This window comes from Portunus trituberculatus, chromosome 50, assembly GCF_017591435.1.
Source record: "Portunus trituberculatus isolate SZX2019 chromosome 50, ASM1759143v1, whole genome shotgun sequence".
Classification (NCBI taxonomy): domain Eukaryota; kingdom Metazoa; phylum Arthropoda; class Malacostraca; order Decapoda; family Portunidae; genus Portunus; species Portunus trituberculatus.
Window position 1 is genome coordinate 16,950,986 of NC_059304.1, and position 12,500 is coordinate 16,963,485.

At 43.5% G+C, this 12,500-nt stretch overlaps 1 protein-coding gene across 2 annotated transcripts in view; it reads right to left on the reverse strand.

Moving 5' to 3' along the window:
* LOC123500164 (cytohesin-1-like) overlaps positions 1-12,500 on the reverse strand; it is a 226,200-nt gene that overhangs the window by 107,188 nt on the left and 106,512 nt on the right. The gene's annotated exons all lie outside the window — the stretch shown is intronic.

The following is a 12,500-nucleotide window of genomic DNA, read 5'->3' on the forward strand; positions in this document are numbered from 1 at the left end:
CACACACACACACACACACACGTATACAGTTGCTTTTCAAACACTTTTTTGCCTCTTTTTCTTTTTTCATTCTTTATTTGCATCCATCCCCGCGTGAACCAGCGAGCCATGACACACACACACACACACACACACACACACACACACACACACACACACACACACACACATGCATACAAAAAAATACAAATACATTTTCCTTTTCTTTACCTTCACAAGATTCAAAACCTTAAAAAAATAAACAACTTGAATTCACGAGAGTTGCAGCTAAAGGAATACAAAACGAAAGAAAGAGAAAAAGAAAAAAATGACTTGGGAAAATATGTGACGGTCAAGGTGTGGTGAGGATTGCCAGCGATTCCTTAACTAACACTCCACCTCAACACACCTGGCTGGGGAACAATACACCTGAGAGAGAGAGAGAGAGAGAGAGAGAGAGAGAGAGAGAGAGAGAGAGAGAGAGAGAGAGAGAGAGAGAGAGAGAGAGAGAGAGAGAGAGAGAGAGAGAGACAAACACCTGTGAGGGGGAGGGAAGGAATATCAGGTGTAAACAGGGCGTTCATTAGTGAGGAGCATAACGTCACCTGGTTTTCCCTTTTCCTGTCATTGTAGCAGGCCAGGTAACAGCAACGCAAGCAGCGGCAGGGGAAGGAAGGGAGGAAGGGACGCCTCAGTTATGCCTTCGCCTCCACACCCTGCGATCCAACATTAGCGAGGAGGAGAAGAGGTGTCATTCTGCCCCTCCACCGACCACGCCCTCTGCTTGGTGAAGACTCGCGCAACCAGACACTCACCCTTCGCCGAGGAAAAAAAAAAAAAGGAAATCCAGCGAAACACAACCACGGGAAAGGTTCACAGGCCACGCACGGTTGAGTCAGTTGCGCGGGTATACCTTGAACACCTCTATGCTTCAACGAGTGTTCCGATTCACTAGTTCACGGGGCTTGGGCGAGGCGTGGCGAGGCGAGGCGTGGTGTGAGGTGAGGTGAGGAGACGCAGCTATGGGTTGTATATCTTATCGTGGATGTGGAGGTTCTGACACACTCACCAGCACGACCACCACACCCTTGCTCTCATCCTCTCATCCTCACCCTGCCTGGGACACTGGGAACACTGACCACACGGACGGCCGATGGTTCTCCCCCGTTCTCCCCTTCACCCCGCGTTCAGATGAGCTGTGGGTGGCGCTGCGGGTGACGGTGGGTGACGGATGACGCCCCGCTGAGAGACGAAACATTGCTAGGCACTGACCAATGAGGCGTGGAGGCGTGTACACAAGCAGCGGTGGAGGAAAAGTGTGAGGCAAGAAGGGATGCTGTCATGATAGGGAAATGTGACAAAACAAAGGAACGAGTGGGAGATACAGGGGTGGAGGGGAGGGGTGGATAGGAGAGTGCTTGGGCAGGTGCTGGAGTGCAGGATGCGTGAGGACATAGAAGGATGAGAGGGCCAGCAGGATAGGGAAGGTAGAATACTTAGGTGGCGTGTAGGATGGGAGAAGAGGTCAGTGAGAAGAAAGGGAGCAAGAATAGTAAGGAAAGGATACTTGGATAGCGTGTAGGATGGAATAGAAGGTCAGAGATAAAGAAATGGACCAAGGACAATAAGGATAGGTGGGGTGTAGGATAGGATACTTGGATAGCGTGTAGGATGGGATAGGAGGTGAGCAAGAAGGAGGGGAACCAAGGGCAATAAGGATAGGATGTTTGGATGATGTGTAGGATGGGATAGGTCAGTGAGAGGCGCACCACTGGATCACATCACCACCGCAGACTCTTCTCTTTCCCCAGAAGAGAAAAACAATACTATAATTTATCTTTTTTTTTTTTTTTGGTGTGTGTGTGTGTGTGTGTGTGTGTGTGTGTGTGTGTGTGTGTGTGTGTGTGTGTGTGTGTGTGTGTGTGTGTGTGTGTGTGTAGTTTGCACGTCAGGCGAGAGAAAAGAAGAGAAAAGAAGAGAAAGAGAGAAAGTTCCACAGCCACAAAGGAAGGATGATCGAGGGTATTCAGTGTGACCAGCAAGCCAGGGTGATCACGAGGCTGCAACGCAATACACGCTGCTCAGATGATGCTGCTGCTGCTGCTGCTGGTGTGGCGCGGTGGTGATCGCCTGCTGGTGATCCTAATACACTTCCTCACCAACACCCTTGTCTCCCCATCACCACCTCCACTCTCCTTTGAGCTAATACTTGACTACTGACGACTGATTATGTCACCACCACCACCACCACCACCACCACCACCATCATCATCATCATCACGATTATAATATTAACAAGGTTTCAAATAAGTAATGAAGTAAATGAGTAAAAAAAAAAAAAAAAAAGAAAAAGAAAGAAAAAAAAAAAAAAGAAGGAAAGAGAGAAAGTAGGAAAGAAAATAGAAAGAAAAAGAAAGAAAAAAGAAAAAAGAGGGAAAGACAAGAAAAAAGAAAAAAAAAAAAAGAAAAAGAAAAAGGAAAGAAAAAAGTAAGGAAACAAATCAATCAATTACAAAAAAAACAATAAATCGATGAAATAAAAAAAAATAAATAAATAAATAAATACCGAACTAACTAAACAACAAACAAAATAAAAAAATGAGAAAAACCACACGAGACATCCAGCAAACAGCCTTCACCGCACTGTCCTCTTTACTGAAATGGCGCCTTTTTTTTTTTTTTTTTTTTTAACGCTATTTTACATCTGACCTTCCTCTCCAGGCCACTAGTCACCCTGACCTTGACCCGGCCCAGCTGAACCACTCTTGCAATACAACACATCCACAAAAAGAAATAACAAAACAAACATCTCACAAATAAAAACAAGTTAATTAGTGACATCAACATTTCACCCACAAACCAAACACAAATCCTGAAAACTTGAAGCGAATCACGTATCACCTACCTCTCCCTCTCCCTCTCCCTCTCCTCTCTCTCTCTCTCTCTCCCTCCCTCTACAAGTCACCCCTTCCCTTCCCTACATCGCTACGGACGACACAGGAAGATACAGGATTATTAGGAGAAGAAACTGCTTGATTTTTCTTGTTGACACGACGCGAACAGGGAAAAGAGAGAGAGAGAGAGAGAGAGAGAGAGAGAGAGAGAGAGAGAGAGAGAGAGAGAGAGAGAGAGAGAGAGAGAGAGAGAGAGAGAGAGAGAGAGAGAAGAAAGAAAGAAAGAAAGAAAGAAAGAAAGAAAGAAAGAAAGAAAGAAAGAAAGAAAGAAAGAAAGAAAGAAAGAAAGAAAGAAAGAAAAAAAAACAGACAGACACAGAGACACATAGACAGAGAGACAGAAAGAGAGAAGAGGTGGGTGAGAGAAAAGAAAAGAAAAAAAAAGTGGATTGAAGCAAGGATCATGAGGTACCACTCCACAAGACAGAGAGAGAGAGAGAGAGAGAGAGAGAGAGAGAGAGAGAGAGAGAGAGAGAGAGAGAGAGAGAGAGAGAGAGAGAGAGAGAGGAGGTGGATCAGAGAAAAAAGAAAAAGAAAAAGTTCATTGAAGCAAGAAGAATCAAGAGACAACACTCCACAAGGTCCACCACACCACTACTAAACACTCAATACCACTACTAAACACTCAATACAGGCTGGCTGCATAATCTTCAAACCCACTACTGGAACCACGCACGCGCCCTTGGGAACACTGAAGACTTCCACTACAGCCTGTTAGGAGTTAAGATCAAGACTCGTGTTCTCAAATGTCTCTCGTCTCTATCTCGTCTATTCTTACCAGAGAGAGAGAGAGAGAGAGAGAGAGAGAGAGAGAGAGAGAGAGAGTTCAAGGTTGAGTTAGGTTATTTTTGCGTGGTAAAGAGGATTTTTTTTTTTTTTAATTAGAAATGCACTAATACGAGGGTGACGTGTCTTTTGCAGCACTGAGAGAGAGAGAGAGAGAGAGAGAGAGAGAGAGAGAGAGAGAGAGAGAGAGAGAGAGAGAGAGAGAGAGAGAGAGAGAGAGAGAGAGAGAGAGAGAGAGAGATCTAACCGAGAAATTAATAGGGAGGTTTCAAGATATTTATCCCATTCTTTTCATTAACCTTTTTTTTTTTCTATTTCCTCATCCTGTTCGGGGACTGTCATCTCAGTGGACTGTTTTTTTTTTGTAATTACTGTTTTTGTTGCTCTTGGCCGTTTTTCTCCACGTACATAATAAATAGATAAATAAATAAATAAATAAAATAACAGCTGTCGGAAGAAGCAAAATAGGAAAAGAAAGAAAGAAAAGAAGAAAAGAAGAAATGAAGAAGAAAAAAGAACAAGAACAAGAAGAAAAAGAAGAGTAAATAAAGAAGGAGAAGAAGAAGGAGAAGAACAAGAAGACGAAAGAAAGAAAAGAAAAAATAAAAAGAAAAAAGAAAAAAGAAAAAGAAAAAAAGAAAAAAAGCTGTCATTTCTCCATTTTCTACAATAAGAAAGAAAAAGAAATTAAAAAAAGAAAAAAAGAAAAAAGAAGAAAAAAAAACTCATTTCTCCACATTTTCTACAATAAGACACGTAAATGCAGCAAACATACGCTCAAAAGTGGAGGACAATATTAGGGTGAAAGAAAGCGCGGGAAACAAAACAGATTGGTGGTGAGAGAAAACGTACCGCAAAGTGACTAGAGAGAACGATTTGCTTTAACGGCTGACCTTGGTAAATTATTGATGCATGCTATTTCGGTGTGTGTGTGTGTGTGTGTGTGTGTGTGTGTGTGTGTGTGTGTGTGTGTGTGTGTGTGTGTGTGTGTGTGTGTGTGTGTGTGTGTGGACAGCGAAATTAGTTAATCCGTCATGTGACAAATTGTGTTCTCTCTGCAGATAAGAGAGAGAGAGAGAGAGAGAGAGAGAGAGAGAGAGAGAGAGAGAGAGAGAGAGAGAGAGAGAGAGAGAGAGAGAATTAGTCAACAAAAAAACACCATTAATGTCACGACGGAGATACAAAAGACACGTGACTCTCTCCTCCTCTCCTCTCTCTCTCTCTCTCTCTCTCTCTCTGGATAACATATTGACTGTCGACCTGCTGAAGTTCTAAGGGCATGAGAGTGACACCTGCAACCTTACACCCTCCCCCCTCTTCCCTCCCCACAACACAACTACCCCCCCTCTCCAGCCCCCCACCCCATCCCGCCCCCTTAAGGTGAAAGGTCGCGCCCCCACCATAAAAAAAAGAAGCAGAAACCGTTAAGTAAATAAATGACGCAGGGAAGAGAGGGGAAGGAGGGGAAGGGGGAAGGAGGGGAAGGGGGGAAGGGGAAGGGGTAATTTGGTGAAGAGGGGAGTAGAAAATGAAAAAAAAAAAAAAAAAAATGGGGCTAAGTGGAAATTGTGTGGTTTGTAAAGTTGGGGAAGAGGTGACCTAACCAAGACACACAGACAGACGGACACACACACACACACACCACGACACACAGACACACAGACACAACAATACACAGGCTAACGGTTTGGTATGATTAACTAGTCCTTTGTGACGGTGCATAACGCCACTGATCCCCTTGTACTGACGCAGACACCACTTTGTATAGCATTCTCCTGTACCACACCACTGCAAACACCACACAACACCACTGCAACACCACGCAACACTGCAACGCCACGGAAATAATAAAAATAAGCCTCTACTTCTTCACCACGCAGATAACACGTCAACGCCACGCACGCAAAGCCACTCGCTCACGCACGCACATATACACGGCGGGGAGAACACTGAATGGTGCGCACCCAGAGAGAGGCTGTATCTCCATCGCTCTCTCTCTCTCTCTCTCTCTCAGTGTCCCCTTTAAGCCACATCGTTTTCTGTGACGCACGAGGAAGATGAGGATTCGACTCTTTTTTTTAAGGGATACAACACTATTTGAACCTAAAGAAAGGGCAAACTTCATTAGATTTTTTTTTTTTTTTCGTGTGTTTTTCTTCAGTTTATAAGTTTTTCGCTCCCTGCTTTTTCCTTTCCTTTCTTTTCTTTCTCAGTCGTTCTGTTATGATGAGAGGTAATAAAATGGATGATTACATACAGGAGGAGGAGGAGGAGGAGGAGGAGGAGGAGGAGGAGGAGGAGGAGGAGGAGGAGGAGGAGGAGGAGGAGGAGGAGAATCACGCGCACTTTGCAACACGAGAGGGAATAACAAACAACACCAGTGGAATAAAAAAGAAAAAAAGAAAAACACTAAATTAAAAGAAAGGTGTTTGCGAAGATTAGAGAGAGAGAGAGAGAGAGAGAGAGAGAGAGAGAGAGAGAGAGAGAGAGAGAGAGAGATAATAAAAACCGTAGGAGGAGTGTGTTCAACAAGTGCTTCTTTAATATGCGTGGGAAGGAGAAGGAGGAGGAGGAGGAGGAGGAGGAGGAGGAGGAGGAGGAGGAGGAGGAGGAGGAGTGAAAAGAACGTTAGAATGAGTGGGTGGTGCTGGATTACGGTGTGTGTGTGTGTGTGTGTGTGTGTGTGTGTGTGTGACGGGCGTGCAGGGCGTGGGAGAGTGGGCGTGGCGTGGTGTGGGGGCGAACGGTACAAGGTAGGAGGAGGAGAGCAATTGTCAGAGGCGTGAGGTGAAAGGTCAGGAAGAATGACATGCATGGTTCAGGAGGTTATGATGCTTACCTCCTCCTCCTCCTCCTCCTCCTCCTCCTCCTCCTCCTCCTCCTCTCTTCCTCCTCCTGTGTAATCCGTCCTTCCGCCTCCAAAGATAGGATGTTTTCTCATGACAAGGGGCACGAGAGAGAGAGAGAGAGAGAGAGAGAGAGAGAGAGAGAGAGAGAGAGAGAGAGAGAGAGAGAGAGAGAGAGAGAGAGAGAGAGAGAGAATATATCAGTGTTGAAAGAAAAGAAATGCAAGAAAAAGATAAAGGAACGAATGAAAGTGATGCGAGGAAAGAGAAGGGAGGGATGTGAGTGGGAGGGTACAGGAGGAGGGGCGGGGAGGGAGGGAGAGGAGAGGAGGAGAGGAGAGGAAGGAGGAAGGGAAGGGAAGGAAGGGAAGGGGAAGGGAAGGTGAGGGAAGGAGGGGAAGGGAGGGGAAGTGGAGGTGAGGGGAGGGGAGGGAAAGAGGGGGTGGGGAAGAAAGGAAAGATGGAGAGAGAAGAAAAAGGAGGAAGAAGGACGTGAGGAAAATAGAGAACGGAAGATTTTTAGTGTGTTTTGTATGAACGTTCTCTCTCTCTCTCTCTCTCTCTCTCTCTCTCTCTCTCTCTCTCTCTCTCTCTCTCTCTCTTTTAGTTTAAGACTCTACAATTAAATCAACAAGGCTTTAATTTAACATCTTCATCTCTACATCCCTACAACCTTCTATCTTCAAACACAAACACCTCCTATAATTAATTTTATCCATTATTCTCTTGTTCTTTCATTTTTTTTTTTCAGTTTTATTAGTTAACGTTTCAACTAAATCAACAAGGCTTTAATTTAGCATATTTCTCTCTACTTCCCTATAACTTGCTATTTCAAAACACAAATACCTCCTGCAGTTAATTTACTCATTATTCACTAAATCTTTTATCTTCTTTTTGGTGTTCTTAAGAATTTTCGACTTCACAATTAATCTAATACAATTTAATCTAATATTTGTCTTAAAACGCTTATAACCAACAATTTTAACCCTTTCAGTACCATAACGCGTTTCCATATTCATTCTGGTTACTAGGAAGTGATTTTATACAGCTTCAGAAACTTACGTCGGGGAATTAAAATAGTGAAGACTCTACCAATTAATCTTCTGACCTCCGTAGACCCTTCCTAATGTCAATAAAATGGTCTACTCGTACACAAATCTCAATGTAAAACTGTGTCCCAGTACTGAAGGGGTTAAACACAAACAAATCCTATGGTTCACTTTATCCATTATTCACTAGTTCTGATCTCTAATTTGTTTTCAGTTTCAATTTCCACAGGCCGGCCATACATGCTCTTATTATTTTTATTTTTTACTTATATATTTTTTTCTTTGTATACTCACTCATAAACTATTTCAAAACACAAACACCTTCTCTGTATCTTTCCTTCTACACACACACACACACACACACACACACATATATATACGAGTACAGTCTTTAAAGTATTTACAGGGGCGGCGCGGAGAACAGTGCAGCATTCGCCTTAACTTCTTGGTAATTCACGATGCCCTTTGCTTTCCTCTATGTCAAAGGTAACACTGGTCCTCCTCCTCCTCCTCCTCCTCCTCCTCTTTTCTCTTCTAAATGTCCTTCCTCCTCTAATTTCTTCTTGCTTCCCTCTCATCCCTTATCTTGTTTTCCTCTATTCTCCTTTCTTCATCTTCCTCCTCCTCCTCCTCCTCCTCCTCCTCCTCCTCCTCCTCCTCCTCCTCCTCCGCGGGCAGCCTTCCCACGCCTCCATTCCAGGTATATGTTGTAAGACTTCTGATCTATAACAAGCGAATCTCCTTTCTCTCTCTTCAACAAAACCGTGGCAGTGCAGATAACTATTTCCCTGCCGTGACCTTTACTGTGTGTGTGTGTGTGTGTGTGTGTGTGTGTGTGTGTGTGTGTGTGTGTGTGTGTGTGTGTGTGTGTGTGTGTGTGTGTGTGTTTCGACGCCATATCATGCTTCCATCAGGCGGTTTTATTTCACGCTTCTCATGATCAGTCAGTCAGTCTCTCTCTCTCTCTCTCTCTCTCTCTCTCTCTCTCTCTCTCTCTCTCTCTCTCTCTCTCTCTCTCTCTCTCTCTCTCTTAAACCTTAATGACAAAAGCTTGAAATTTTCCTGATCGCCAGAGATAGGAGGAGGAGGAGGAGGAGGAGGAGGAGGAGGAGGAGGAGGAGGAGGAGGAGGAGGAGGAGGAGGAGGAGGTTACAGTCACATCAAATTAGCTAAACAAGGACACCATCAAATGAAGGAGATGCAGGATAAAGATAAGGAGGAGGAGGAGAAGAGGAAGAGGAGAAAGAGGAAGAGGAGGAAGATGAAGACATAAACAAGGAAAAGAGAATAGAGGAAAACAAGATTAGGGATGAGAGAGGAGCAGCAAGAAATTAGAGGAGGAAGGACATTTAAAAGAGAAAGGAGGAGGAGGGACGACATTTAAAAGAGAAAGGAGGAGAAGATAAGAACAAACACAAATATACCCAAGAGAGAGAGAGAGAGAGAGAGAGAGAGAGAGAGAGAGAGAGAGAGAGAGAGAGAGAGAGAGACGGAAGAGGCGTGGGTTGCAATGCCAGAGACAATTGTACCTCAGAAAATAACAAAGTGAGAGAGAGAGAGAGAGAGAGAGAGAGAGAGAGAGAGAGAGAGAGAGAGAGAGAGAGAGAGAGAGAGAGAGAGAGAGAGAGAGAGAGAGGAAGGAGGGAAGGAAGGAAAGAGAAAGGAGAACTGTATTGTGAGGGGAATGAAAGGGGAGGAAGTGACACGAATGATGATGATGGCTCTGTCTCTCTCTCTCTCTCTCTCTCTCTCTCTCTCTCTCTGGATATACGAGGAAGAAAATGGAGAGATAATAGCTAATGAGAACTGGAAATGGAAAAAGGAGGAGGAGGAGGAGGAGGAGGAGGAGGAGGAGAAGGAGCGTGTGAGATATTTAAAAGGAGATAAGAAAGATGAAGAAAAAAAGAAGGAGAAATATGAGGAAAGAAGAGATTGGAGGAAGAGGAGAGGATAATCACAACAGGAGAGGAGAGGAGAGGAGAGAAGAGGAGAGGAGAGGAGAGAGAGAGAGAAGAGGGAAAAAGGATGAAAATGGTGATAAGAGAGAACCAAGAAAAGAAAGATGAATTTGTAACGTTAGTAGTAGTAGTAGTAGTAGTAGTAGTAGTAGTAGTAGTAGTAGTAGTAGTAGTAGTAGTAGTAGTAGTAGTAGTAGTAGTAGTAGTAGTAGTTGTATAGTAGTAGTAACTTGTTCGTAATAATCAAAACTTACATCATTGTTTTTTTCTATCATTATCATCGTTGTTATTGTCATCACCAACTTGACTCATTGAAACTTCACCTGCATTATCATCATTATCATTATCATCATCATCATCATCATCAACAATTCATAAAAACTTGCATCAACGCTTTTTTTTTATTACAAAGTATCACCACCACCACCACTATCACCACACCATCATCACCACCACCACCACCACCATCATCATCATCATCAACTTAACTCATAAAAACTTGCATCAAATCAACACTTTTTTTTTTCTACCACCACCACCACCACCACCACCATCACCATGAACAAAGCCCCCACAGTGGTCAAGGCGTGGAGTGCTAAGCCCCACACCTCACCACGCTGGCTTAGGGCGCCCGCTGCGTGAAGGAAGAAGGCACACCACACAGCCCAATTTGTCTCAGCCTACTCTGGGACTCAAACATCAGGTCTATAGTAAAGGTTTAAGCCGCTCAGTCTCTATTAACTACTTAAGACTCGTACCATCTTTGTTTTAGTTTTATTTCCAATTTCACACACACACACACACACACACACACACACACACACACACACACACACACACACACACACACACACTGCCTTATCTGAAATTGTCGTCTTCATTATTATCTTATTTTTCTTCTCGTTCTTGTTCTTGTTATTTTTTATTCTCCTTGTTTTATCGCTTTCAACTTTCAACTTCATTATCATTTTCCTCCTCCTCCTCCTCCTCCTCCTCCTTCTCCTCATCTCCTTTTCTCCTCCTTTATTTTCTTTCTCTTATCTTTTTTTCATCGCTATTTCACAGTTCCCTCATTTACCTTCAAACTCCAGCTTGCATCTCTGTTCTAATTATCTAGGCTACCTTCGCTCACAGTTCATCTCTTGTTCTCCTTCTCCTTCTTCTCTTCCTTATCCTTCTCTAAACAAACTTCCCTCATTTTCTTAACATATTCCTTCTTACTAAACTCACAATGCCTTTTCCAATCACATTAATCCTAAATCACCTTAATTTTTTTTCCCTCTCCTTCCACTAATCACATCATTATCATTTCCTTTTATTTACTCCCATTAACTTAAAATCCACAAACCCTTTTCCTTTATTTTCTTTCTTTCTCCAATTCTCCAATAACTTGATTGAGAACTACTAATCTTTTACCTTCTAATTTAATCCTCTTCCAACTCAGAACTCTTTCCAATTCCCTAACTTTCTATTAACTCGGGATCGTCATGCCTTTCCCAATCATAAGCAGCCACGTCTTAGTCACTTCCACTCAATCCTTAATCTCCTTTTCTCTTTCCCCTCAACAATTCTTTAACTTATTCAAAAACTTAGCCCTTAGTAATCATACATTATAAATATTACCACTACTCCTCCTCTTCTTCCTCCTCCTACTTACTTATAAAGAGAGGAAGGAAGAGGAGGAGGAGGAGGAAGATAAGATAAGGAAAATGAAAATGTTGAAAGTATAGGGATGAAGGGGAAAAGCAGCAGGTGATTAGATCAAGAAGGGCATTTAGAAGAGAAAGGGAAGGGAAGAAGAAAGAGCATCCCTCCTCGATATTCCTTCCCATCATTATCAATAGTCAGTAGCTATCATCTTCTTTCTTCCAGTCAACAAAGCAACTCCCATTCTCTATTACCTCCCATCTTCTTCTTCTTCTTCCTCTTCCTCCTCCTGTTTTCCCTATTAATATCGTCGCCCCCTCCCCCCCCCTCTTTCATTATTCACAAACTAATCCCATCACTTTCTCTTTTTTCAATCAACAAGTCTTAGATACCGACACCTCCCATCATCATCTATAGCAAGTTCCCATCACGTGTTTTCATCTAATTAACGCTTGTACCATCTACCTCATTTCCCATCACCTATACTAACCGCCCCGACCTCCTCCTTATCACAGCCAACCAAGCCCCCATCATCATCAATAGAGAATTCCCATCATCTGTTTCCCCATCACCATTACTGATACCCCTCTCTCCCTTATCATCTATACTCACCGTCCCTCCACCCCATCACACCCAACCATGTCCCCATCATTATCTATAGCAAGCTCCCATCACCTGTACCATCATACCTCTTCCCCATCACCAGTATTGACACCCTCTCCCTTTATCGTCTATACTAACACCCATCCAAGCCCCATCATCATCTATAGATAGTTCCCATCACCTATTTTCATTGAATTAACACCTGTACTATCCACCTCTACCCCATCACCTTTACTGACCCCTCTCTCCCCATCACTCACTGTCTTTCAATCAACAAATTTCAACCTCCCCATCACCTCCAGGCCTGCAGACGAGCCCCATCACGCCCCATCGCTCTCCATCACTCCCTTAACCTAAAGCTCCATTGACCCTGCCCTTCCAAGTGACCTCGTGACCCTTGGGTGGCCTCTCCGTTACCCCTCCAGCCCTCAGGCGTCCACGAATCTAAGCTCGACCTGGGGCAAATTTAATTAGGGGGAAGGTTAAAGGGTCTCAGGTGGTGGTGGTGGTGGTGTTGGTGGTGAAAGAGGGGGTCACGGGGGCCTGTGTCTTAAGGGCGACGTAACTGTAAATTTTAAGTTTTTTTTTTTTTTATCCTTGTTTGTGTTTGTTTTGTTGTTGTTTGTGTTTGTTGTTTTTTTTTATTGTCTGTTTGGGCTTTTTTTTATCTTCTTTTGG